At 40.9% G+C, this 26,386-nt stretch overlaps 1 protein-coding gene across 8 annotated transcripts in view; it reads left to right on the top strand.

Annotated features, from left to right (window-relative positions):
- The window catches only part of Fam110b (family with sequence similarity 110 member B), a 135,940-nt gene that overhangs the window by 17,605 nt on the left and 91,949 nt on the right, over positions 1–26,386 (top strand). For 3 of the 8 annotated variants that reach the window (XM_042270882.2, XM_042270886.2, XM_042270885.2), the window contains exons 2-3: positions 3,826–3,907; positions 7,469–7,565. The exons of 2 other annotated variants lie outside the window; for them this stretch is intronic. The gene's annotated coding sequence lies outside the window, so the exon portion shown is untranslated. The remainder of the gene's footprint in view (positions 1–3,825; positions 3,908–7,468; positions 7,566–26,386) is intronic. 3 more of the 8 variants (XM_015987989.3, XM_076563947.1, XM_076563946.1) reach the window with 1 other exon arrangement.

Below are 26,386 nucleotides of genomic sequence, written 5' to 3'. Positions count from 1 at the left end.
GTGAGCAGTTCAGTTTTGTAGTGTTGGGAAGAAGCAAGGAATAGAAAAAGTGGTTTTCCTGTGGTATGCAGGGAATTAGAAAGTTGAAGATCCTTGAATAAAACTAATTTATAACATTGTTACAACTAGGAAATAAAATATAATTGTTACTATTCTAAATATTCTGTCGGTGATAGTAAATATATTGTTATTTGATATGGAGGAAAACTCTGAAAAGAAGTGAAATTCCATTCTGGGATTGTTTGATGGCAAATACGTATTGTTGACCACTAAGCTAGAAGCCCAAACCTTTTCAACCAGTTATTTATTGGCTAACCAGTAGTATTTTTCCTAAGACCTATGTTGATTTGAGAGTGCAGCATGGTGGACGTGACAGAATTCAAAGGTTAACTTTATGAACCATTTTTTAGGGAACGTAAGACACCGAGTGAATTTTGTAATTGAACATGGATTCTGGCCATAAGAAGACTCCTTATGGATTCATTCCTTTGGGCATGAGATTCTTAACCTGTTTTACTATTAAGGTAGCAAAGTTGCCATTAATATGACAGGGGCATGGGTTTGAAGTATATATTGTGGAGGCATTAGTTTGGATAGTCTCAATTTTCCTGCCTATTCATTTTTCCTGACATTGATTTCTTTGGAGTCCTGAGGACAGAATGAAGCAAATATTAATTATCAAAAGTTGAACCAGAGTCAAACCTCCTGTCTGATTTTATAGACATGCCCTGTGGCTGAGCTAACACATTCCCCTTGCAGATCCTCATTGCAAGGCGCTGGCATGTGCCAATGAATAGCGTTCTGAGGCTGGAGTGCTGTCTCTAGATCCTGGCCATGCAGGGAGGCCCTTGCTTTGGTTCACAAAATACTTGGTACTTCCCCTGTCCATTCACAAGCATTTACTTTTGAGAAGCATCAAAGATTTAAATTCACGTGTCCAGAATGTTTAGAAATGTTCTTTGGGTCATCATTTTCGCTATTTCCCTGTGTCCCAATTAAAGGAGGCTTTTTATTTTGAGAGTTGCCAACCTTCCACTTTTAATAGCTTCAAAATGAGATTTGCTTAGACTTACTCAAGTTGTCACATAACCCAAGCTGGCTCAGCACTGAACGGATAAGATGAGACCTTCCACCCATGCACCTGTAACTGCTGTCTTGGGAGCCCTGACTTGTTCACAAGCATGTGAGGTCTCACTTCCTGGCTTCAATCCTAAGGGGCTGAGATAACCAGGATGGGTTTATGGCCTAGTGTGGAGTTACAACAGCAGCTGGTTTTACCTGGACTGGGTGTCTTCATGGAACCTAGCAAGGTGCCGGAGAATGGCAAGAAGCTTAGAAATAAAGCTTCAAGAGGCCAGGGAAATGCACTCAACAGCAGGGTGGTCTGAGAGAAGGTTAAATGGGCTGAAGTCTCCAGACATGACAGGATGTAGGAGAGGTATTTGGATAGCGGACAGGATGCACACATGATAAAGGAAACAGCATAACCAGCTTGGGACTTCTGCTCATGATTTTTGAGTATCTGGGACCCAACCACATGAGGGACAGTGGCTGATGAGGCTCATCCCTAAAAGGCTTTGTCTGCCACCATCCTACCTTTGAGTAGCTGTGAAAGAGTTGATGGTGAGGGCTCTGGTGTCTGTAGTAGGTGAGTCAGGGACAGAGGATGTGACAGAACATGGAGGGTGTGAGCACAGCAGGATATGGGAATGATCAGTTTTGTTGATCAGATTGAAAGCCTGAGTTTTGGGAAACAGATTGTGAGGTAGTGATACTGCTCCAGGAGGCATATCTGTTAAATATTAGGACAGAGTCCATTGCTGCCTCCAAATCTCCTTGCTTTACAAGGCAGCCTGTTCAAACCTTAAGCTGTTAGGTTACTAGAATGTGCTTGCCATGAGCCACAGTGCTTCTTTATAACTTCTGCCACTCAGAATGCTGTCTGTCTCTCCATGCTCAGAACATAGCTCCATTTTCATGCTAATGAACTTTGGCAGTTGATTTAAATATTTCTAGGCCTCCTTTTGTCTTAGTTACATTTCTATTCCTATGAAGAGACACAGTCAAGGCAATTTATAAAGGAAAGGATTTAATTTGGGGGGCCACTTATAGTTTCAGAGACCATCATGTCCGGGAGCATGGTGTCAGGCAGGCATGGTACTGGAGCAGAGGTTACATCTTATCTTCAAGTTGGACATAAAAAGTGAAGAGACCTGGCCTCAAAGCCCACCTCCAGTGATGTACCTCCTCCAACACGGCCACACCTCCTAATCATTCCCCCAAACAATGACACCAAGTATTCAAATAGATGACCCTATGGGGGCCGTTCTCATTCAAAATACCATACGTTTCTGTCTGCCCATGTCTCCCTTTGCCAAGATCTGGTACTACCTGTCACTCTTACTAATTTAGTAGGGACTGGGTCACTTTTGTTTCATGCACCATTTTTAGACTTTAGTAGTGGTGGGTCATTGTTATTACCGTAAAAGATCAAGAGATCTTAAGATGCATTTTAGAAGGAAGCTTGTGAGTCCACCCTAGGCACACCAGTACCCTATTTGGGCTGACCAGTTCACACAGCACAGTAGAACTCACTTTATACTGAGCATTTTACTTCTGACAGTACAGCCTGTAGTTATTCTGGTATTTATGCTGTAATTACAGTGCAGTGATTATCTTAAGAGTCTTTTGCACCTACATAAATATATAACTTCTACCATAGAAGACATTGCATTTTTGGTATGGCGGACTTTGTGTGAGTGATGGCTTTTCTTGCCTAATCTTAATGTCTGTTTCTATCTAGATAGGGACCAATAAATAGAAGCCCCCTGAGAAATATTTGTTCAAGTATTTCAAGAAGAGCTTCAAGTTTCCACAGTTGGTTTTGCCGTCTTCTGTCTCTGTTGTTTTATCATCAGCACAGTGGCTGCACCTCAGTATACAGCTTTTTCAGCCAGCAGTTGCAACCCCGCAGTTTTCAGAGTTAGGTCAAAGCCTGGTGGGAATTCTGTTCCTGCAGGCAGCAGCTCTGTTGCTTTAACTAAATCTCCATTGTTCTATTTATAAGTAAGACTTGGGATTCAAAGGCTGGGGGAAAAACTTGCTAGCTCAGAGAGGTTGAATAACAACTAGCTGACTTCCTCTCCTTGTTAGTGTTGCTGAAAGCCTGATCTTCCACTCCCCCAAAACAAAAAAGCCTTGCCATTCAAAATCCCTCCACTTCCAATGTGTCTCTCTATCTCTTGCAGATGCCCTCTGATGCTCTATGACTACTATGCTAACTCAGCCTCCTGACCCAAGGTTAATCTTACTTAACTAACACAAACGTTAACTTGGGGTATATAGTATGATCAAATATCCTCCAACATGTCTCCATTTTACCATCCACAAACTATCAAATTGTAGAAGTCTATCCTTTTACAATGAAAAGATTGGTTATAGATTAAATATTACTAGGCTAATACCTTAGAAATCTATTAGCAAGACTACAGCCCAGTGGAAGTTGTAGAACAATGGAATACTTTCTTTGTGGCATGTAGCCACTGCAGGTTGCTGTGATTCTTCTTAGGTTTTTGGGGATGTGGAGAATCATCCCATGAAGAGTTTTTATGTCTTATAGATGAAGTTAAGGATTTTTAGGTTAATTGATGGTTGTATGTAAGGTACAATGTATTTAAGGTACAATGTATATACAATTAATGTATATAGAGTCAGACTTACTTACTTCCACTATACAGTTCAGGAGTTCCATAGATATGTACAGTAGCCACTATTGCAGCCATGGTCTGTGTTTCTATCATCTGACACGTCTCCTACTCTTTGTAGTTGGTCCCACCCATCCCCTCCAGTCCTGGTGATCCTTGATCTGATGAATATTGATGGAATTTTGCCTTCTCCAGAATTTTAAGTAAGTGGGACTAGACCTTTAGTAGTTTGTATCTGACAGATATGGTATAGTATTTCTCAATTCCTTTATATTGTCATATGCATCAACTGTTTTTCTTATTCCTGGGTAGTATTTTCCACGTAATAATTTGTTTATCCATTTACCAGCTGATGGCTATCTGGATTATTTCAGGTTTGGGGCTCTGATGAGTAAGGCTACTGTGAACATTCCTGTGTCAATCTTTGTGTGGAAACTGGGGTTTTCATTCCTCATACCTAGAAAGAGAATTATTAAGTCAAACAAATGTGTTCTCTGCTGTAGAAAAAACTGCCAAATTGTGTTTTAGAGTGCTTGTAACAGTGTGAATTCTCTACCACAATTCCTTTTCAGATGTTGTAACTGTTCTAGTAGCTGTGTCAGGGACCTCACTAAGGATTCTTAAACTTCTCTTTAATTATGCTGACAGTTTCTTTGTATGTTTACATGGTACTCTCCTTTGTGGACAAACTGTTGAAATCAAGATTCTATTGCTTCTTCCTTAGTATGGTTACTTGACATTGAGTTTTTATAACAATTTTGAGTTTTTATGAAAAATTATAAGGAAGCTACCATTGTATGTTGATATCTACAAAAGATTGGTTCCCAGACAACCCTCATGCAAAAGGCTGTGGATATTCAAGTCCCTCTTATAAAATGGCGTTTTCAAAGAACCTTATAGGCATCTTCCATATACTTTTAAATCACCTCTGGCTGACTTGGATAATGGATACAGTGTAGATGCTGTATCAATAGTTGTTACATTACCTTGTTCAGGAGTGATAATAAAAAATTCTGTATATTTTCAGTGAAGGTGAAATTGTTCCTCCAAATGTTTTCTAAGAACTGTTCAAAGATAAGAATCAATGACTACATAGGGCTGGCTGTACTCAATTGCTTCACAGTTTCAGGAAATAAATCCTTCTTAATGGATGCTTTTTTTCCTGGACTGTTTGCTCTCTGTCACGTGTGGAGGGTTCTGTCCCCTGCCACCCTGGTTAGTGGATCTTCCTTTTCATCCTTGCACACACTCTTTACTTATTTGTGTGTGTCAATTCACACCCTTTAGACAAATGATCACCAGTGGATTTCCACCACCACCCCACCCCAAGAATCCCATTGGAACCTCCAGGCCAGGGAGACAGCCACCCTGCAGCAATGTGTTCATTGGTCTGAAGTAAGCTGGTCACTGCCTCAGGCTTTTTGGATCACATGCACCCAGTACTGACTAACTAAATAGTGGGAGTCAACAGGCAACTGCTGGTCTGAGCAAACTGAGCAGTTCTGGAGTTTTAGAGAATACAAAATCTTAATTTGAATAGCCCTCAAATTCTTACTTTACGCGTTGCTTGTGTACACTTTGAGTTTGCGTGAGAGATGGCTATGAAATCACTTGAAACTGTATTTTAGCACACCCTATCATTATTATCTGACTAGAAACAAGAGAGAAATTGTAGTTTTGGATTACTCAAGTCTAGAATATCCCACATTTTACTTCAGTTTCCCATGGGTCTTTAGCATGCCAGCTAGTGGGAACAGTAGAACAAAATGTAGATTATGCTCTAGTGGTCAAGTTGCTCTGTGAAAGGGTATTAATATTTTATATTAATTATTTTATATTAATATCATAGAATATTTTTATTTTATACTATAATAGATATAATTATAAGCTCTTCAGATATTTGTGGAAATTAAGGATCAACCATGAAATAATAGAGAATCATATTGGCATGTAGGAGACCTGAGATCAGATGTGTGCTGTGTGACATTGGAGCAGGCATGTAACCACTCTGGGGATTCATCTCCTCAGTAAAAATGGATCAACTCTGCACACAACCATAAGGCCTCTAAGGTTCAGGCATATATGATGTTAATTGTTTTAGTAGGATGGCTTTGACTTCACATGGCAGCTCTGAAGATAAACTGCTATTGGCTTTCTTGTGTTCTTCCATCTCAGCCATAATTGTGTGGCTCTGAAGTCTCTGAATCATAACAGAGTTTATCTCTTCATTTTTCTCTCTTCAAAAGTATGAAAATAGGCAAGAGTAATCATAAAGCTGAAAAAGAAATTTTAAGCCAAAAAAAAAAAAAAACCCACTAGTTACAAAACAGCATAGTGCAAAACCATTTATTTTATTTTGAGTCACAACCAGTTAAATTGGGCTCAAACATCCTGTAGATTAAAAGTACTTTAAATTAATTCTAAAAGTAAATGATTTTATTGATTTGAACCCCTGGAATCCTATATAAAATAATGTCATTAAAATTCATGCACCAAATGAACCAAAGAGAAATGTGGAAGTTGAGTCTTCATTTATTCAGTCTAGTGCTAAGTTCTACTTCATGCTATTGCTGAGCATCACTGAGTGATCCAACAGAAACAGACTATTTGTAGGTGACCTCGTAGGGGGTGGATCACTCTTAATTGTTGCTAAAGTAGACATTTTCAGGCTTTTTGTGCAGTTCTTGAAGCCAAATAAAACCTGGGTCAACATGTGCAGGCTTACTAATAAACTGTATTGTCATTCATCTTACATCATTCCAGAAAGGGACATGTGATGGTTGGGAATCTGGCAAAGACCCAAGTGATGTGGCCCTTAACTGTCATCAGTTCCAATTGCAAGTAATTCCTTAGTTACCAGTTATTCTTCTATCCATGCATGGATAGTGGCTCTCAATGAGGAAGACACCTATGCATCCAGAACTTTCCTTTCCTGCCGGGTGTCTCCACTTTCAAGCAAAGATGCAGTCCTTTGCTATCTGACAGAAACAGATGTGGCAAGAACAGAGAGTTAAAATTTCCAGCACTGAATCTTCTTCTGAGTTGCCAGATGTCTGGATAAACATTGCTTTGATGATTCATGCAGCTATTCCCAAATACAGTGACAGCAGTCATACATACAAGAGATTTGCTGAGCGACTTCCCTCAGGGAGCCTCAGTGTCCCACAGCTTTTAAAAATGCAGCATGTTGGTTAGGGCCATCCACATGTCCAGTCAAAGTTAATTTTTCCTTCCTGAAAATGAGGTATTGTATGCTCATAATCTGACATGGCCTAACCCAAGGCCTGGCCGCCTTCTATGACGTATAGGAACACTCTTGTTTTGAGTCCCAGGTCCGTGTTACATTTGGGGCACAGGGAAAGCTAAAACACATACACTGTTCACTTCCTTTATAACAAAAACTGATTTCTAAAAGTACAAGTTCTGTTTCCTTTGCCCAGTTCTGCTGTGGTGTGTGAGCAGCCCCTTCCTGCTGCACCCAGCCCTATGAGCTGGAGCCCTGGTGGGTACTGCAAGGGATGCTGCATTTGGGCCATGGGAAACACAGGAGGAGCAAACCCACTCAGGTGTTGATTTTGTTGTTTTCTTCAACCAGTGTACAGCCTGGTACATTAGCTGGAGTAGGTCTGCCACTCATCTTTCCCCTCAGTCTTAGGAAATGCAGTGCCTTATGTTATTCATTGAAACTGATTCTGTCTTAATGCTCTTTGAAGCCCCCTGTTCTTGTCCATCAGAATGTTTAGTCCATGTCTATTTTCTTGCAGAAATCCCCAAGCTGGACACTGAGAACATCATTCCTATTTTTTCTGAGTCTTCAGTTGAAAGCTGCCAGGACTCTACGGCCTAGAAAGGAAATAAAGGGTAATCATATTTTAACGTGTATTATTAAGCTCACATATAAATCTTCCCATAGTAAATGCATTTCTTTCATGTGTTACACAGAATCTTTGCATCCCTTTGTTTTCCCAGTTTACTTTCCTTTCCCTTCCCTTTTTCTCCTCACTCTTGCCTCCTGTTTGCTTCCTCCTGTCTCTGTATTCATTCATCACATGTGTGGAAGCCTTGCGGACCAGCCAGTGATGGGGCACACCTCGACCCTTCCTCTAGCAGTCGGGTGGCATGAGAGGGACTGGGGAAAACGCATCTGAAATTGGTGCCCCCGTCTCTTTCCCAGGGCGTCTGGTGGTGGTCTAACCACTGGACCACAGCTGTTCCAGTACCCACACTCCTTTCATCATCACTGTTGGCCCTGAAATGAATGCCCTCCTGCGTGCTGTGTACTGACTTGGGCGTTTGCCTACAGTAGCCTTTTCTGAGTTACCTGTTCCTACTTTCTGTTTGTATTTAATCTTCACAATTAGGCCTGTGAGAATCAGAATTACACATGGTAAATACAGCAGCAGCAGTACCACTCCCCAGCCAATTCATATGTGAACATTTCCACCGGCCCTGAGACCTGACATGACAGTCCCAAGATGAAGATTGTTCCTATTACTGTGCTATGTCTTAGTAAAAATACAGGAGCACCAAAGTGCCCTATAAGATGACCTTCTGTCCATATATACAAGGTATGTGTGAAACACGAACACATTGTGTAGACACAACCTGGATGTGTGCACAGTTCTTGATGCTCTGCTCTTCTGCAGGATGCAGATGGTAGCACTTCTTTCTCGGGATTCTGCAAGAACTGGATTAATTGGTTTATACAAAATACAGTGTTCCGGGCACACAGTGCATACCTCATGAGAGGGAGCCCTTAGTGACAGTGATAACATGGTAATAGTGCTGTCATGATGTCTTTGTGATAGACACATGCCATGACCCTGAATGCTGATGAGAGCCCAGCAGTGGGAGGGAAGAAGGGCTACAAGTTCAGTAATCTCTGCTAGTTCATTAAATAATTGCCTCTGCTTTGATCACAAAGCTTCATTCATAAAAGCTTTAGTGTGATTGGTAAGTGTAGTGAATAGTTATGTTATATATTCCTACATCCTTCTATTCTTACCATACTATCTAAATATAAAGGACAGTATAGTCTTGGGTTTTTATAAGTTTAAAAGCAATTAAATATGCATAATTATTTGTTCTCTTACCAGATAGTTTCTTCTTATTAAATATGGAATGTTCTAAAATATATCACCTTTATGTTCTTTTCCCAAACTTTAAGGAGCAAACCAACCTGAAATAAACAATACACATACACTGTACATAAATTAAATGCATCTTACTTAAATTTTGGCTTTCTTTTCCTTGTCCTTTGAACTGAAAACATAGTTAAATCTATTGCATTGGAGAATTTTCTTAGCACTCATTTCATAGCATTTGCTTTGTGTGCAGTTGAAATGAATGACATTTCCAGGCAGACAAATGTTGTAGAGAGCTGGGGTGAAGCTCAGGAGTAGAATTTGTACTCAGAATGCACAAGGCACTGGGTTCCATCACTAGCAACGCACACGCACACACGCATGCACGCTTGCGCACAACACCACAAAGACATACATGACAATTTTAAAGAAAAGGGTGTATAATTATATAGTTCACTATGAGTCTCACACATTAGCAAGCAGCTCCATCTGAAACCTTTCTTTGTCTGTATGCCAGCATTGGACATGTACAGTGTAAATGAGAACTGAGCTGAAAATGCTTCGAGGGGACTAAGTAAATGAGAACCCATTTGCTAAAATCCTGAGGGCATGAAGACTTTCAGAGTTGCTTCTAGTAGCCCTGTGAAACAGAACTGTAAAGAAAGTCATTTCCCTGGGAGGATGTGTGTATTTGAATGCAGCAAGGCCAGTTCTGTCTGAATTTTGGGATGCTGATGGCTGGTGTCTGCTTGCTTTCCTCCTGCAGTCTCCCTGCTGCCCTCTCCTTCCTCCTTCCCTGCTTGCCTGCTCTCCATCCTTCTAGACTTTACTCTGAGGACCCTGCTGTCCCAGGGCTCCTTGCCTCTTGAGAGGGGAGGTTGATGAGCATCCTACCCAAGAGTAGTAGCTAGCCTGAGCAATGATCCTATTGCTGCCGTCACTGCTTCCGTGGCCTCTGCTCCAGCAGACCTGCCTAGCCTGTTCATGGGGAAGGGGTTCCTGACCCTGTGGGGATCCCTGATGGTGCAATTCAGTGTCTGCTCTCTGAGGTGGTTTCATTGGTGCCCTTAGATCCTTCTTTTCTTTCTTTTTTTTTTTTTTTTTTTTGGAAAAAAGCATTCTGCCTCTATCCACATCAGTATTTTCTGGCAGTGAGCAGTATTATGGTTGCATTTTTATAAATCTCTCTGAATTTTGCAAGGAAGGACCAGTCTTGGGCAAGAGTTGTATGTTCTGTTTGAAATGAAGACTTGCCAACCTTAAAGGATATCACTAGGTCCTATGATAGAAATCTAAACCTGGACTTGCAAAGTGTTCTTCTCAGCAGTAAACATCAGCCTCTTTTCATTATGATTTTTAAAGTAAATTTGAAAATTTTTACTTTATTATTATTAGAACATGGTACCGGAATGGAGGGAGTTATGTGAGAATTCTGACTGCTTGTGAGAACACTCCAAGACAACAAGACAAGAGTATTGTGACCTAAGTTTCTTCAAAACATGAAATTGTTCTTGGAATGTGTTTTTGTGTTCCTCCCAGATTGTAGCAGATAGGAGAGAATTTAGTTCAGATTACTCATTATTGCTTATTGTTGTTATTCAATCAAATGTTTAAAATATCCTTATATACCTCTATAGAAACCATTTTTGGCACATGCGGCTTGTCCTTATGATTGTATATACAGCTTAAACTCATGAGAACTTTACTCGTCTGACCTTTCTTAACCCTTAGAGTATAAATTGTCTGGGGCTCTGAATAAAGTTGGCTATTGCATGAGACTTTAGTCCACCTCATTCATCTATTGGCTCCATGCTCCCAGGTCCCACCCCCTCTAAAGTGAGGAAACATTTTATGATCGTGTTGATAGGTTATGGTTTGTCCTGAAAGTAAACAAGTAAGGACAACACAAGTTCTTCTCAACATTTGGAGAAGAGCAAAGTAACAGTTTCTGAAAATCAAGAAGTTAGGGTGCCGTTCTTTGGGTAGTGAAGGTGGCTGTCCCCTGACGCCTAAATGTGCATTGCCCAGACTGTATGATTTTTATATGAAATATTCCCCAAGGGCTTAATCCCTGGCTGATGGTGCTGTGGAGGAAGACAAGATCATGAGGTGCTAACTTCATCAATGGATCAATCCATCCATGAGTTCACACCCAATGGATTATTAGAAGGTAGAGTCTAATGGGGTGGACAGATGTGTTGGTAGTTAAGAACACTTACAGCTTTTCCAGGGGACCCATGTTTGGTTCCCAGCACCCATATCACGTCTCTCACAACTGCCTTTAATTCCAGTTCCATGGGATCTGACATACTCTTCTGGCCCCTGCAGATACCCACATACATATAGCATGCACTCAAAAAGACAGACACATATAGACATAAATCTTGAAAAAAATTCTAAAAGAAGAAGGCAGAGCCTGGTCGGAGGAGGTGAGCCTCTGGGGTGAAAGCTTTCCACGGACATTCCTTTTCAGTAGGCTTCCTGGTGGTCGCAGGGCAGTCGACTTTCCTCTCTCCTGCTGTACCACTGTGGTATTCTGGCCCTGCCACGGCCTTAGAGCACTTGCCTGCTGAGCAGGATGGAACCCTGAGCAAAGACTGACATTTATCCTTCTGAGTTGTTTCTGAGGCATTTTGTCACAATGAGAAAAAGTTCTGGAGCCTTTGATTTCACCTCTCATTGTTTATCTTACTTCCTGTTATCACTCTGACCTGTGCATCATCAGAGCAACCCAAGCTTGACTACATTTTAATATGTAATAATAGGAGGCTCTTTAAACTTTGCAACTGAGAAAGATTTGAATATTCTTCTCTGAGTTTACTAATTGCTTTTTAATTTCTGGATTACAACCTTAGATTTTCCTAAACTGAATTTTGGGATGTTGTCTTATTATTTATCATGATTCCCTTTAGCCATAGGAGGTAATGTTTTAATAACTTCTAGTGGATGCCCAAGATGGTAGATGGTAAGGAACCCTGCATTTACTGTTTTGTCCTATGCATATATCCTTCTGGCAAGGTTTTAACTTATGTAACAATATTGAAGTACATGTTTTCACTTTGAGGCCATTATTAAGTGAAATAAAGGTTTGCTAGAACATAGGTACTGAACCTGGGCAGCTACCCGATGACTGAGATGATGCTGGTAAGTGACTAATAGGTGATTTGAATATACACTGTACATAGTTCAAAGGCCTGATCGATTCCTGGTAAAATGACAGCATGGGAATTCATGACCTTCCTCAGAGTTATATTTGATTCAAAACATTGGGGCGGATGTATGTCTGAACTTTTCTAGTTAGTATTTTTTTGTAATGGCTGACCACCTGCCACTGAAATTATGGGATGTGAAGCCCGGGGTGGAGTACTGCAGTCGGCCTTTATTATGTTTGGTAGAAGACAATAACCTGAAGGTATGCTTTTATTTTCCTCTCTCTTTTCTTGAGACCTTGATATATTGATAGGTCTTTTAAATATCAGTGTAATAAAGCCATGGTATGTTACAATTTCTTGAACATAGTCTGTAATGTAGGTTGATTAGCCATCTGCAGAAGTTGCTCAGATTCTTCCTGTTATGTAGGATTCCCTTTCAACACTAAACAACAGAAAAGTATCTTTAGTGTTTCCCAGGTGTTTGTACTCAGGTGTGTACTTCTGTCTGCCTTCTTGTTTATATTGTAGACTTAAAACTTCTTTGATTTATAGGCACAAGCCAGTCATAAATGATGTAGTTGGGTTTTCATGTGGAATGTTATTTGCAAGCTGTTTATGTTTTTAGTGGAGTCTTTTTCCAGTGAGCACTGTTCCTAGCAGTGTCCTGACTTGATTCCCCAGTTCATTAGAATTGGAAAGCTGCCATTTCTTCTCATTGTTGCCAACGTGAGCAAGCCTGAGTGTCTTCACTGTCCTCTATTCTCTGCCCAGTGCAGAGAACCTCTGATCTCAGACTGCTCCAGTTTCTTTAGAGTCCGTCACTAGACAGATAGGCATCACTGCATCACAGCCTAGGCAGGGCCTGACTGGGTTGCAATTATTCAGGGTACATTAGATCAAATGAATTCTTGATTCTTTTGCTCAGTAGCTCATCCAATTTATGTGTATCATGGAAAGATAATTTTACCCATTGAGAGACATGTTGGCCTTCTCTCACTTGGAGATGGTTGATGATAAATAAATGTACCTTAACCTCCTTTTGCTTAAACAGGAAATGTCTTGGTGATACTCATTGTGGATCCAGTGACAGTTGCCGTCATCTCTGGCTGTCAGCCCTGGAGCATTGTTGCTGACTGCTTTCTGCTCAGAACTGTGCCATTTTATGCCCCTGAAGTCTTGAAATGTTTAAAGCAGAGAGGTACCATATTTAACACCAATGGAGAAAATTGAGATTGTTTTGCCGTTGCCTGCCTTCAGCATATTTTTAAGAATGTAGTGTAGTGAGGATATCTTTTTCTAAGTTTATTCTTGCCATGAGTACTCTTTGTCTACTTTAAACAGTTATGGAAGTAATAGGTGCATCAAGTCACACATATTACAAGAACCAGCCCCCTGCCCCATGCCTATCAGAGGGGGAGGAACTTCATGCTTAGCTTTTAGGAGTTCCTGAGAACCTGAGGCTGTACCTACAGGTCTGTGCCCAGCAGCCATAGCACCTTGATGAAAAGACTTGACCTTTACCGTTAAGAAACCCATAGCCAATCTGCCAGAGTTGTTCTCCTGTGCTATAACTCTTTGCATTGAATAGGCCCACAACATGTATGCATGTTATTTCTGAGAAAAGTTACACTAGTGAGCTAGAGCTAGAGAAAGAGGTGGCTCCTTGTTGCACCTTCTGAGTAATTCTCATCCATGGTGTCATATGCTTAGATTGAACCTGGAGTTCATCTGACCTGGCTGATGGCTGGTACAGAGGCACGCACGCACGCACGCACGCACGCATCTCTCTGACCGTCCCTTATCCTGATCATCTCTTCCAGAGCTGCCTGTGTTGGGTTCTGCTGACAATGCAGAGCTGTGTGACAGCCAGAATGTGGTGTCCATGGAGTCAGGTTCCCCCTGTGAACACGACATGCCCAGTCTTAGTGTGCCTGTTGAATGTCAGAGGCAGGACTGAGGCAGGACTGAAGTTTTTTGGGTCTGTGCTCAGGGTCACAAAAGCATTTGTCTCCAGTTCTGTTTCCTGTTCCTTCCTGTTCAATTTCATACGACACACACTTATAAAATATCTTACTGTTATAAATCCTACTAGATTTACGTGGTCTTGAAATTCCATCTAATGCTTTTTGATAATTCTACCAAACAGCCATTTAAGAAATTACTTCTTGTAATGAGGCTGTGTTTAAGCGCCAGGCTCCTCTAGACAGTGGGAAGGATCACAGAAATTCTCTTCCTGTTTCTGGTGTGATCTTTAATGATTTAAGTCCCTAGAGGGAGTTGGCCTCCTCTATTGAAATCACCTCTTCAAAGGCTGTACCTTCCACAACATACGATACCCAGGCAGATATGCTTGGTGAGCTTCCTCTTCTTTCTGCTTTTTTCAAAATTTATTATTGTGGGCATGAATAATTCTGTCCCAGGAGCAAATTCACCCACAGCCTGTGACTCCTGTCATACAGCAAGCAGAAGACAAAGGCACTCTGCTCTTCTCTAAGCAGTTCGTTGACTGGTACTTGAATTATGATGAGAGAAGCCTCTGTCAGTGACCTGTCTGCAGGGCAGCTCGTCCCAAGGTTGCTTTGGGACTCCTGTACTGCTTCACTTTAGAGACCAGGGTTCACCTACTACCCTCCCCTCACTGGTCCCAGAAGAGGAAGAAACTAGCTTCTCTAGTTCCATTTGCCCAGCAAGACTGTGTGCACCACATCTCGGTAGGACTTCAAGGAGTAATACCAATTTTCACTTAACATTTTCCTCACAGTACCAGGGATTGAACCTGGGACCTGTGTATGTGAGGCAAGCATTCTATCACTGAATTAAACCTTCAACCTTAATTTCCACATCATTTTAAGTATAAAACCTGAGTTAAATCTTAGCCCTGGGAATTGAGCTCTTTTTTTTTTAACTAATATTCATATTACAAATTTTAAAATTGTTTTTAAATTTGAAAATTTAGAAGATACGAGGATGCATGGAAAATGAATTATAACCAGCCAGGACCAGCTATATTTGACCATTTTAAATGAGGCTGAAAGGGTCTACTTTAGGATATTTCTCCTCTCTCTGCTATCCTTGCTTCAGAAACCTTGTTGACATGTGATTCTGGATTATTGAAACAAACTTTACTGATAAATGAGGTGTTTTCCCCTTGAAGTATATTTAGGGATGGGAAGTTTATTTCATCTGGGTAATGAGCTCACTCTGACCTGTCGTGCCAGTCCCTCTGGACCATCTTATTGGCCCAGGCTGACCTGTCCTACCCTATGAGAGCCCTTGTGTGCCACCTCATTGGCTGACGATGGCCTGTCATTTCCCATGCCAATTTCTGTGGACCATCTTAGTGGCTCAGGTGCATCATAGTAATTTAACCACATAAGCAAGTGAGCATAAATGTAAGAAATGGACACACCCTCTTCATCTAAATTGCACTGCTTTTCATTTTCATCCACTTTCTTCATTTTTATGATGAAGCATGCCCAGTGGGCAATGGTGATCTTTCTACCAGCATGTTAACTGATGATCTCATATCCCTCTCCCACAGGCAGATTTGTCATTGTTTTGTATTCTGCCTATTTGGGGTCAGCCACAATCAGAGAAAACTAGAGCAGGTAATGAATCTTGTTGCCAGTTAGGTAAGACAGTGAGGACATTCTTCTGGATGAAGTCCGCTCATGGTATCGGCCACAACATTACCAACTTGTGACATTGCTTTTGCTACACTGATTGGCAGAGGGAGGTTTAGGGTCAACAGCATTTTGTGGCATTAGTCATCTAGTAAATAAGGACTTTGCCCAAACCGGTGTGCCTGTATCCTCTCCTCTCACTCTCAGCTGTAGGATTTGGTACTGCCATCTGCTAGGAAGAGTGCTCAGAACCGAATATTGGCTGGTCTGTCTTATATGCAGTGTGCAGTGGCCTGGCCCCCCTCCTCCCCTGGCCTTACTTTCTTCCTGTTTACCTGCTAAGAGGAAAGAACAGCTAGGGCAGGACTACTGGTTACTGAGCTCTCCTATTCACTCTTTCCTGCTTCCACATACTCTGTTCAGTGAATTGCACTGATTGCGTTTATGATGAATAAGTTCTAAAACTGTAGATGGTAATTAATTTGAAGCAGAGCATGTGCATTTTCAAGAAGCTGCAGTAGTGAAGAGGACTGCACACACAGCAGTACCATCCACAGGGGCCAGTTTGTTCCCCAGTCGATTCCTGTACACATAGTTTTTCATAATCAGCCCCTAGTTCCCTGGACTCCTTTACTGTGCTTGTTTTCATTGTGCCCAGTGGGATCCTCTTATCAGACTACTTAAAATTGGGGAATTGGGGCTGGCAGTTAACTCAGTGTCTAGAGGCGCTTACCTCCAAGCCTGGCAACCTGAATTCAATCTCCAGGATCCCCACATGGTGGAAAGAGACAACCAACTTCCCTCATCTGACATCCACATACAGATCTACACACACACACACACACACACACACACACACACACACACACACACACACGGGAGGGAGAGAGGGAAAGAGGGAGGGAGAGAGACAGAGAGAGAGAGGAAGGGAGGGAGGGAGGGAGGAAGGAAGGAAAGAAGGAAGGAAGAAAGAAAGGTAAGTAGGTAGATAAATGTGTAATGAAGAATGTCTTTTTAAAACAGTGGGGAGCTAGCTAAGTAATCTGATCAGCCATTCTGGTGCCTCATGCACCATCCACATGTCATCATTTTATGCCTAGGACTGCACTTACATAGCATAGTAGATATCGGTGTGCCTGATGCTGAAAGTACTACACATCTATATTTAATTCCTTTTTATAAATTGTGTGTGTGTGTGTGTGTGTGTGTGTGTGTGTGTGTGTGTGTGTGTGTGGTGCTTGTGTGGTTTTCAGTATCTAAAAACCCTATTTACATCAAAATCAGCTGAAATAAATAAAGAGCAGCTGGTTAATATGCCAGGTTAATCTCTGATTCCTAGATGTCCATCTTATACTTCAGACTAGCCTGGATCCCTGCAGCTTGGGAAGGTTTGCATCTTATACTACCATTCTTGCCCACTGGGGGCCCTGGATCCAGATAATGAAGGAGATGGTGCCCAGGGTAGAAATGCAGTACCCTGGGGACTGGCTGCCATTCAAAGAACATTAAAGGAAGCAGGTGCTCAGCAGGCAGGACATAAGAGCCTCCGGACAGTTGCACCCTGCTAGACTGGAGTCTTGTCCATGGCTGATTACATAACCTGGAGATGTCTGTCCACTAGTGTGTCTTTCCCTGTGAGGGGAAGCAGCAGGAAGAGGCAGCCCAGATGCTGGCAGCAGGTGTATACTCAGCTGGCCAGTAGGTGTTGCAGCCCGTGGTGTATGGACTCTACCTTCTAGAGGACGTCTTACCTATTAGGGATTTGGCCATTGTCTGGAAAGTTGTTACTGCCTCAGAACTTTCTTGTGCATCAGGAACTCTCATTCTTGTTTGGAAATAAATCACTGATTATTTTTTCCCCTTAGACCTTTAGACTTTTAAATTTTTATATTAAAATATAATCACATCAGTTTCCCTGTTATTTTCCTCCCTCCAACCCTTCTAAGTCTCCTGCTTGCTTCCTCTCAAATTCATGGCTTCTTTTTCTTTAATCACCTACACACACACACACACACGTATAAATAGTACCTGCTGAATCTGTTTAGTGTTGTATATACAAATGCACACACACACACACACACACACACACACACACACACACACACAGTATTTCAGGACTGACCACTGGTGCTGGATGACTAGTTGAGGGTTCATCTCTGGAGAAGACTAGTAATGCTCTCAGCATTCTTTAACTGCAGTAGTTCTTTGTCTAAGGGTGAGGCCCAGTGGTCTTGCAATTAGCACATTTATTGGTTCTGTCCTTGTTCAGGTTTTGTTTAGGCGGCTCTGTTATTGTTGAGGTGTCATGGGTGACACGTCCCTGGCATTTCCAGGAGACACAACTCTTACAATCCCCCCCCCCCAATTCTGCGATGCTTTCTGAACGTTAGGCACAAGAGTTGTGTTGTAGACATATCCACTGAGGGCTGGCACCCCAGGATCGTTTGTTCTCTGTATTTTGACCAGGTTTTGTTTTCTGTGCTGGTTGTATCTGTTGCAAAGAGAAGTTCTTTGATGAGTGGTGAGAGCTGCACTTCCTTGTGGATGGATACAAGGGTGAACATTTAGAATGAAGTTAGGAATCATTCTGGTTTATTAAAGTGGCAGTTGTGGCTTCTCCTCTAAGACCCATGACCTCTTTAAGCCCTGGGTAGTTGGCTAGGTTTCCAGAACCAGGCATGAATTCCCTCCTGTTGAGTGGGTCTTAAGTACGATTAGAGATCAGTTTGTTACCACCAAGATATGCGTCACCATTGCCCCCTTAGGATTCTTGTGCTGTATTGGCTGCCCTTGTGGTTCACAGATGCTACAGCTGGATAGGACAGTTAATTGCTTCCCTCTTTGGCAGCTTTCATAACTACTGGAAGTAGGGAAGCTTGTCCTCAGGAAGGAGGCTTTGAATTAAGATTCAGCATGGATCTTCTGAGCCCTGTGTCCAAAGTGTGTGGTGTCTTCTGCAATAGGGACTTACCTTTAGCTCTTAGAGGCAACTAAGGGCAACAGCAGCAGACTGTATTGTTGTGAGGGCCTCTTGGACCCCCATGACTAACATCTTAAAAGGTGGTTTCTTTTTTTTTTTTTTTTTGGTTTTTCGAGACAGGGTTTCTCTGTGTAGTTTTGCGCCTTTCCTGGAGCTCACTTGGTAGCCCAGGCTGGCCTCGAACTCACAGAGATCCGCCTGGCTCTGCCTCCCGAGTGCTGGGATTAAAGGCGTGCGCCACCACCGCCCGGCAAAAGGTGGTTTCTTATGCCTGGTACCGATATCGTTGTTAGAGAGTAAATGGTTCTTGTGGGAGCATTACCAGACTAAGTGGGCTAACTTCATTTAAACTATGCATGTATACATATACATATATACTTATATGTAACATATGTAATTTTAGGTAAATAAAAATATGATTCTTTATGATTGTTTTAGACATCCTTAGTGTTATTTTTCCCTCCTTGCTCCTCACTTGTATTGATCTTCCTCCTTCTCTTTCCTTAATTAAAGTCCTCCCTGATTTCTCATGTTCCCCTTCATATCCCTTAGTTATCTTTACCTAGTGATACTAACCCCACATCCTCACACTTTGGCATAGTGTTTACTATTTTCAGGGACCTTTCTAGCGTACTGTATTTCTTCTTCTGTGTAGCATGAATCTTAAAGAGTCTTATTAACAAAAACAAATCCAGAGCCAGGTATTGGGGTGAATGCTGGAAGATCAGAGATAGAACAAGACACAGCTTCCTCACCTCGCCAATTCCTCAGCTGATCCTTTTTCCTCAGACTGGAAGCCTCTGAGTCCTCATCCAGAATGAATGAGTCTCAGCTGAACTGCTGCTCAAAAGCCTAAAAGCTTAACCAGCTCTAGTTCCTGGTCCTCACGCCTTATATACCTTTCTGCCATCACTTCTGGGGATTAAAGGTTCACTTCCTGGGATTAAAGGTGTGAGTCACCATGCCTGGCTGTTTTCAGTATGCCCTTAAACTCACAGAGATCTCAAGTGATAGGATTAAAGGCGTGAGCGCCACCATTTTCTGGCCTCTATATCTAGTGACTGTCCTGTTCTCTGACCCCAGATAAATTTATTAGGGTACACAATATTTTGGGGAACACAATATCACCACACTTCTGTATTACCTCTTTATTCCTCTGAGTGCTAAGTCCTGATTTTCTATCTTCATCTTATAGATAGAGAAACCAGGGTAAAGAGAAGTAAAATCCTTTGTCCTGGCTGCAGATGATAAGAAATGACAGGGGACGTAAGCCCCATGGGATTGTTCTAGAACTCTGTTTTCTTACCTGCTGTACTACACTGTCACTGAAAATTTTTATTTAATGGGGAGCCAGTAGAGAGCCCCAATTCCTTCACATTTGGTTTGATTCAATGACTGTATTTGCCCTTTTGTGGTATGTATGTGGGTGCTTAAATATAATCTCTAGAGCTTGCATGAAACTGCTTGCCTGTGATATTTGAAAATTAATACCTACAGCATTGCGAGGTCACTTGTAGTCATGAGTCATGTGTCCTGCTCAGAGTCACAGAAACATATGTGCACATGAACAGTGGCATTCATAGAGACTACCACAGCCTGATACCCTGAGAGGGTGCTGTATCTCAAAACAGCTCTTCGTGTAGCCCTTCATAGTTGACTGCCTCATTTACAAAAATGCTTATGAACAAGTATGAAAGTGAATTTATTATACCTGTGATGATGACTCATGTTTTATAAGCTTGCTTCAGTGCACCAAAAATACCTTTTAGTTAAAAATATAAGAGAAAGATAAATATATAATTTTACAAAGCAGATTTATCTGTATTAAAATGTCTTTATCAAAACAGCAATTACATAAATAAAAGGATGCTAAGGTTGCAACAGGAAAATCAAAGTAAGTATCTTTTGTGATTCGTAATTTAGATGGATATTAATCAGCTTGGATATTAAACTTAACAAAGTGATCAGCTTTGTAATTTTCTAAGAATAGTTTTACTAGATAGAATCACAGAATAAAGGTCAGCTTGAACTCTTAGAGCTATGATATGCATTCAGTGCTCAGTGACATCGTACTTTGGGGACTCATGAAAACTTTTTAACAAAACGCTGGTTGTGGTTGTGGTTGTGGAACTGGCAGAGGATATTATGCACTGATGAAAATGGAGCCCTGAAACTTTTCACCAGTTAAACCTGTTCTGTATTAATAGGTGATGTAGAATTTATTCTATTTTGTTTTAGAAAATAGTGAGTTAGTTAATACTCTCTAAGGAGCGTTAATTTATTAAAAGTCAAATCTTAATAGTTTGTTAATGGAGTATTTTATTACTGGAGCAAAACTAGCTAATCTGACAAGATGGTGGTGCAGATGTGTGCAGTTAGATTAGTGAACGCCACACTCAGTTTGTGTGAGAAGATGGTGGGTGCTGGTGTGTGTGCAGCTGGAAGTTTCCTATGTCCCACCTGGTCCACAGCTGCTCGGTCCCAAGTAAACACACAGAGGCGTATATTAATTACCAACTGTATGGCCTATGGCTCAGGCTTCTTGCTAGCTAGCTCTTATATCGTAACTCAGCCCATTTCTATTAATCTATGTTCTGCCACATGGCTTCCTGTTATTACCTGTTCTCTCACATCTTGCTTTTCCTGGCAGCGTCTCCTCATGGCTCCACCCTTCTTCATCTCTATCTTTAGTTTGAATGTACTGCCTAACCTTATTCTGCCTCACCATTGACCAACCAGCTTTATTTAACAACCACTGAGAGCAAAATGTACTCACAGCATACAGAAAGAAATCCCACAGCATGTGTGCAGTTAGAATGGTGAATGCCACACTCAGTATGTGTGTGACAAGATGGTGGGTACAGGTGTGTGCAGTTAGAATGGAGAATGCAACACTCAGGATGAGTGTGACAAGATGGTGGTGCAGGTGTGTGCAATTAGAATGGTGGATGCCACACTCAGTATGAGTGAGTCTGTAGCCTGTGATGTGACATCTGAACCCATATTCAAGCCATGTCATAAGCCAGTGGAAATCAGGATGCCCCACAGTATCACCAGCCTTCCTTATTACTGTATCTTTTCCCAAAATATTAACTGACATGATGGTACCCAGGAGAGTCATGTTTACCTCGACAACTCTGGGGTCCATGCTGCCATCAGGTAGCGTGCAGCTGGCCCATAAACCCTTTTGTTTCTTTGAGTAAAAGCTAAATCCACCATGCAGTGCCCTGCACGACTTGGAGTGATAGGATTAGAGGCATGTGCCATCACTGTCCGGCCTCTACGTCTAATCTAGTGGCTGTTCTGTTCTCTGACCCCAGATAAGTTTTATTAGGGTACACAATATATTGGGGGACATAATATGTCACCACAGGAAAGGAAGCTGGAGTCCTTTTCCAGGGGCATTCCATAGGATTGGTCACCTAAGAACCTCTCAGAGGCCTTTCCAGTACCACTGCCTTGGTCATTGGATTTCAACGTATGTATTTTAGGGGAAACATAAATAATCAGATACTAGCAGAGAAATTTGTCTTCTTTCAGCTAAGACTATTTTAACCTAAGGAAATTAAATGTGATATTCACTGAGCAGATCAGCTATAATTCCATTTCTATATTTTATGTAATTAAATTAGAAGAACAAGCCTGGCCTAATGGCTCTCATGTATAATCTAAGTTTGTAGGAAGCTGAGGCATGAGGATAGCAAATTCAAAGCCACCTGGGGTTATATAGTGAAACATTGCTTTAAAATGAATTAATAACTTAATAAAAGTTGTCAAAACAAATTATTTTCTAGATATTAATACACAACTACAGAAATATAAAATCATCATAATTCATTTAGAAATACTTTTTATAACTTGGGTCATTCTAAAAAGTGCCCATTTCACAGTTGAGGATGATGAGATTTAGAGTTTTTAAGTGATATTCAGGCATTAATCATCAAAAATGAATATCTGAGTCCTGGTTCCACTTACTGTGTTTCTTTTTTCTCAGTACAATGTATGTCAGGAGTTTTCATTACAGTACAGTCTCCCATGAATATCCCTGAAATGACTAGAGAGCCTTTGACCACATCTGTGTAGTCTCTATTTATATTGATGCTTGCTTGCTCACTTAGAGCAGGTATCCAAAGAAGGAAAACCCTTGTCCAGGGCTCACCCATGAAAGAAAGCAGTCTAGTCTTTTTCTTCTTTTTTGTGGTGCTGCAGAGTATTGAACAAGGTCCTGTGCTAGGCAGCTGTTCTGTTGTTGAGCTGGACCCCACAACCACCCCAGGAGTATTAGTGTCAGCATGCACCACTTTCTCACATTATTTTCTTAGTGTCTGGGTTTAAATATTCATGTCTATTCTACTGTCCATGTGCTTTTCAGTTGAATAGTGGTTGTAGGCTCATGATCTATTAGGGTTGTCATGGTTAGCTGTAAGGGTTTGATTTTACAGACATTGCATAGTTTTACTATATACTATATATAGACTTTTAAGGACTTAAATTTAGAAGTTAGGAGACTTAGCTATGTAACAGGTTTCTAGAGCTGGTGTCTCCATCTATAATATTTATGAACTTTCAAACAGAAGATAATGGGATAGAAGAGTTATGTAGAGAAAATACTGGTGATGGTAGGAATGTTTCCCAGCAATACTGAAATTGGTATTTTAGGGCTGAACCTGATTAAGCAGAATTATGGAAAACCAGTGGGTTTCTTTCCTATGCAAACTCTGGAGATGGGAAGAAGAATGAAAGCCTTTTCAGTTTTTCAGAGCAGTGACAGTGTGCTGCAGAATTTCAGCTTATTCCATCTGCCTGCAGACTCACTCAAGGAGTCAAGCCTGGCTGAGGGAAAGGTAAATGTTACACACCTGAAGCTACATGCTCTGTGTTTAGGGAGGATGTGATAATGGGTGCTGTGGTATGTCTTTCTATATACTGTGAATATGTGTTGCTATGATTGATTGATAAATAAAGCTGCATTGGACTATGGCAGGGCAGCCTAGAGGCAGGTGGGAAATCCAAGCAGATCTATGGAGAGAAGAATGGAGAGGAGTGGGAGACACCAGCTGCCACCAAAGGAGCAGCAAGATGCCAGCAGCCTGGTAATGCCATGGCCATGTGGCAATTTATAGATTAATAGAAATGGTTTAAGTTATAGGAGATAGCTAGCAAGAAGCCTGCCATAGGCCATACAATTGGTAATTAATATTAAGCCTCTGAATGATTATTTTATAAGCCTCTGAGAGACCATGGCCAGGCCCAGAGAAACCTTCTGGCTATATTTGGCACCCAACAAGGGGCTTGAGTTTCCACTTAAAACCTGAGAGAACTTAATGAGAGATTCTAAAAAGAAGCCCAAACCAGATACCTACTTCATGTCTTATGAGGGCCACAGTACAAAAGACACCATGATACAGAGATGCTGGAGCATTCAGGCTTGAGTGCAGAATGGCGGATTCCTGCTATGGTACACAGAGGTGACTCCAAGTCATGCAGGACACTGCATGGTGGATTTAGCTTTTACTCATAGAGACAAAAATGGTTTATGGGCCAGCTGCATGCTACCTGATGGCAGCATAGACCCCAGAGGTAGCTGGGTAAGCATGACTCTCCTGGGTACCTCCACCATATTGGAAAGCTGAAGTGGGCAGAATCAGCAGCCAGGGCTGCTTCAGTTTAGCCATGCTGCAATTTGCAATGATCATAAAAGGATTGTAGATACACAAAAGACAGATTCGGATGGAATAAACTTTAAAATGGTTTACATTATATGTAAAAATACATAGGCTTGAAAGAGAGAGGAAAAGGATAGATAGTTATATAAAGAAATAGTTAATTTAAAAAAATAAAGTCCTTAAAGAGACAGTAAGAGTAATATAAAAATAAGCCACATAAAGATGGAAATCACACACAGAGTCTGATTGTCTTTGGGATTTTTTTTACTGCAGAAAGACATTTTATTGTAAAGGCTGCTGAGTTAAACATTTTATATATATATATATATATATATATATATATATATATATACACACACACACATATATATATACATACATATACATATACACTATATATAAGTTACCTTGACTTCAAAATTTGTGTCTAAGGATACATTGCTTTGGAAAAGGGGTTCTGCTTTTGTTCCACAGAAGATGAGAACCTGTGGATTGCTTTCAGGCTAATATGGTTTGATCAGACAAGATCCCCTGAAAGGTCTCCGATGATCCCATGGCCCAGATGATCCAACATCCAATATCAGCTTCAAAGAAACTGACTTAGATGATCCATCCTCACAGACTACTATAGCCTAGATTTAACTATAATTTTTAATTTTCTCAAGATCCCCATAAGATTACCAGCTCCCCAATCAGTAGGAAGTAGTATGAACAGCTACATCCAAATTCCCAAAATATTGTTTATAAATGCTTATTTTTATTTAAAGGGGTCGATTATAAATGCAATCTCTTTCTAAAGAAGAAAAGAGGATATAGACATGATGAAAGGGTAGATGATTGAATCGACTTTTAAAGAGCAACTTCTTTGAAATGTTTTATATTGCTGTGGATTTTGGTTTCTTGATACAAATTTGAAGGTAGTTTTGTTATACTGTATAAATATTTCTACTCTTGTTTAAGGTATTATGTTTATGTAACTCATTTAAAATTATAATGGATAATTAAATACAGATTAATGCTTAGTCATTTATGATAAACTTATAGTCATGTTAGTTAAGTTTTTTATGTATACAAAGGTATATTTCAATTAGGTAGTAATCTTCAAACACTTCCAAGACCTACAGAATATGGCATTTAAAATGTTTTAAGAACTCAGATTTTCTATACAGTAAGACACATCTGCTTCTGGCAGCACCAATTACTTCAAAGAGGATGGGCATCAAAGAAACTCATTATGGAGTGTGCTTTCTTTGTGGCAAAGGTTAGCCACTGGGCAAAAAGGTGCCCTTGTCTCGACTGCTTGACAAAATGTTGTATAGACTGGACATGCAGGACCCATAGAAATATGACCACTAAATTTTGCCAAAACAAGATGGTCCTTCAGGTTCCTGCTTCGCAGAGGAGACACCTAGACATTCCACAGGACACAGGGAAAATTGACTAAGAGACTGTAGGCCTAGAGGCTGAAGATGGATGCCCCAACATTGCAGAGGAAGTTTGGGTGACTGTCCAGGCAGCCAGCTATCTCTGTGATTTCCAGAATTTTGGAAGTTGCTTACAAAGCATTTCCTGTTTACTTAGGTAATATTACATCCCTTTGGGGTCTTTGATGTAGCTGAAGACTAGATATTTATAGTTGTAATTATAATTTTCCTTGGTTATGATAAAAGATAATTTAGATATGAAACTTTAGACTCACAAATATTGGATAGATGATAGAATATTTTCTTTAATTTTGCCAAATACAAATAGACTAGATATTGTTACTGTAATTCTTGCTTGATAACTGTTTATAGTAACCTCCTGTTCAACCATCATTCTTTATGCAGCTTGCCGGGGCCACAGGAACAAGCTGTGGTTCTCTAATATACAGCTGTTGACCAGAGGCTCTCTATTCATCAAACTGTAACCATGTTTTCTTGGTGTGTGTATGTCTTTCTGTGTCTCTCTGTGTCTGTCTCTCTCTGTGTCTGTCTTTGTCTCTGCCTCTGTCTCTCTCTCATGGTAATAGAGGAATCCAATTTTCGTACATTTTTGTTTTGGTGAATAACTAATTATAGAACATGAAGGGCTTTGTGGCCTTGTGAGTGCATATAATGAATAATGAGATTTTGAAATTTGAAAAACTAGCTTCCTTTTGTAGGAGTTGGTATGCTTGGTGACCACTTTGAGAATGA

This window comes from Peromyscus maniculatus, chromosome 2, assembly GCF_049852395.1.
Source record: "Peromyscus maniculatus bairdii isolate BWxNUB_F1_BW_parent chromosome 2, HU_Pman_BW_mat_3.1, whole genome shotgun sequence".
Classification (NCBI taxonomy): domain Eukaryota; kingdom Metazoa; phylum Chordata; class Mammalia; order Rodentia; family Cricetidae; genus Peromyscus; species Peromyscus maniculatus.
This window is presented reverse-complemented; position numbering and strand designations above follow the sequence as displayed.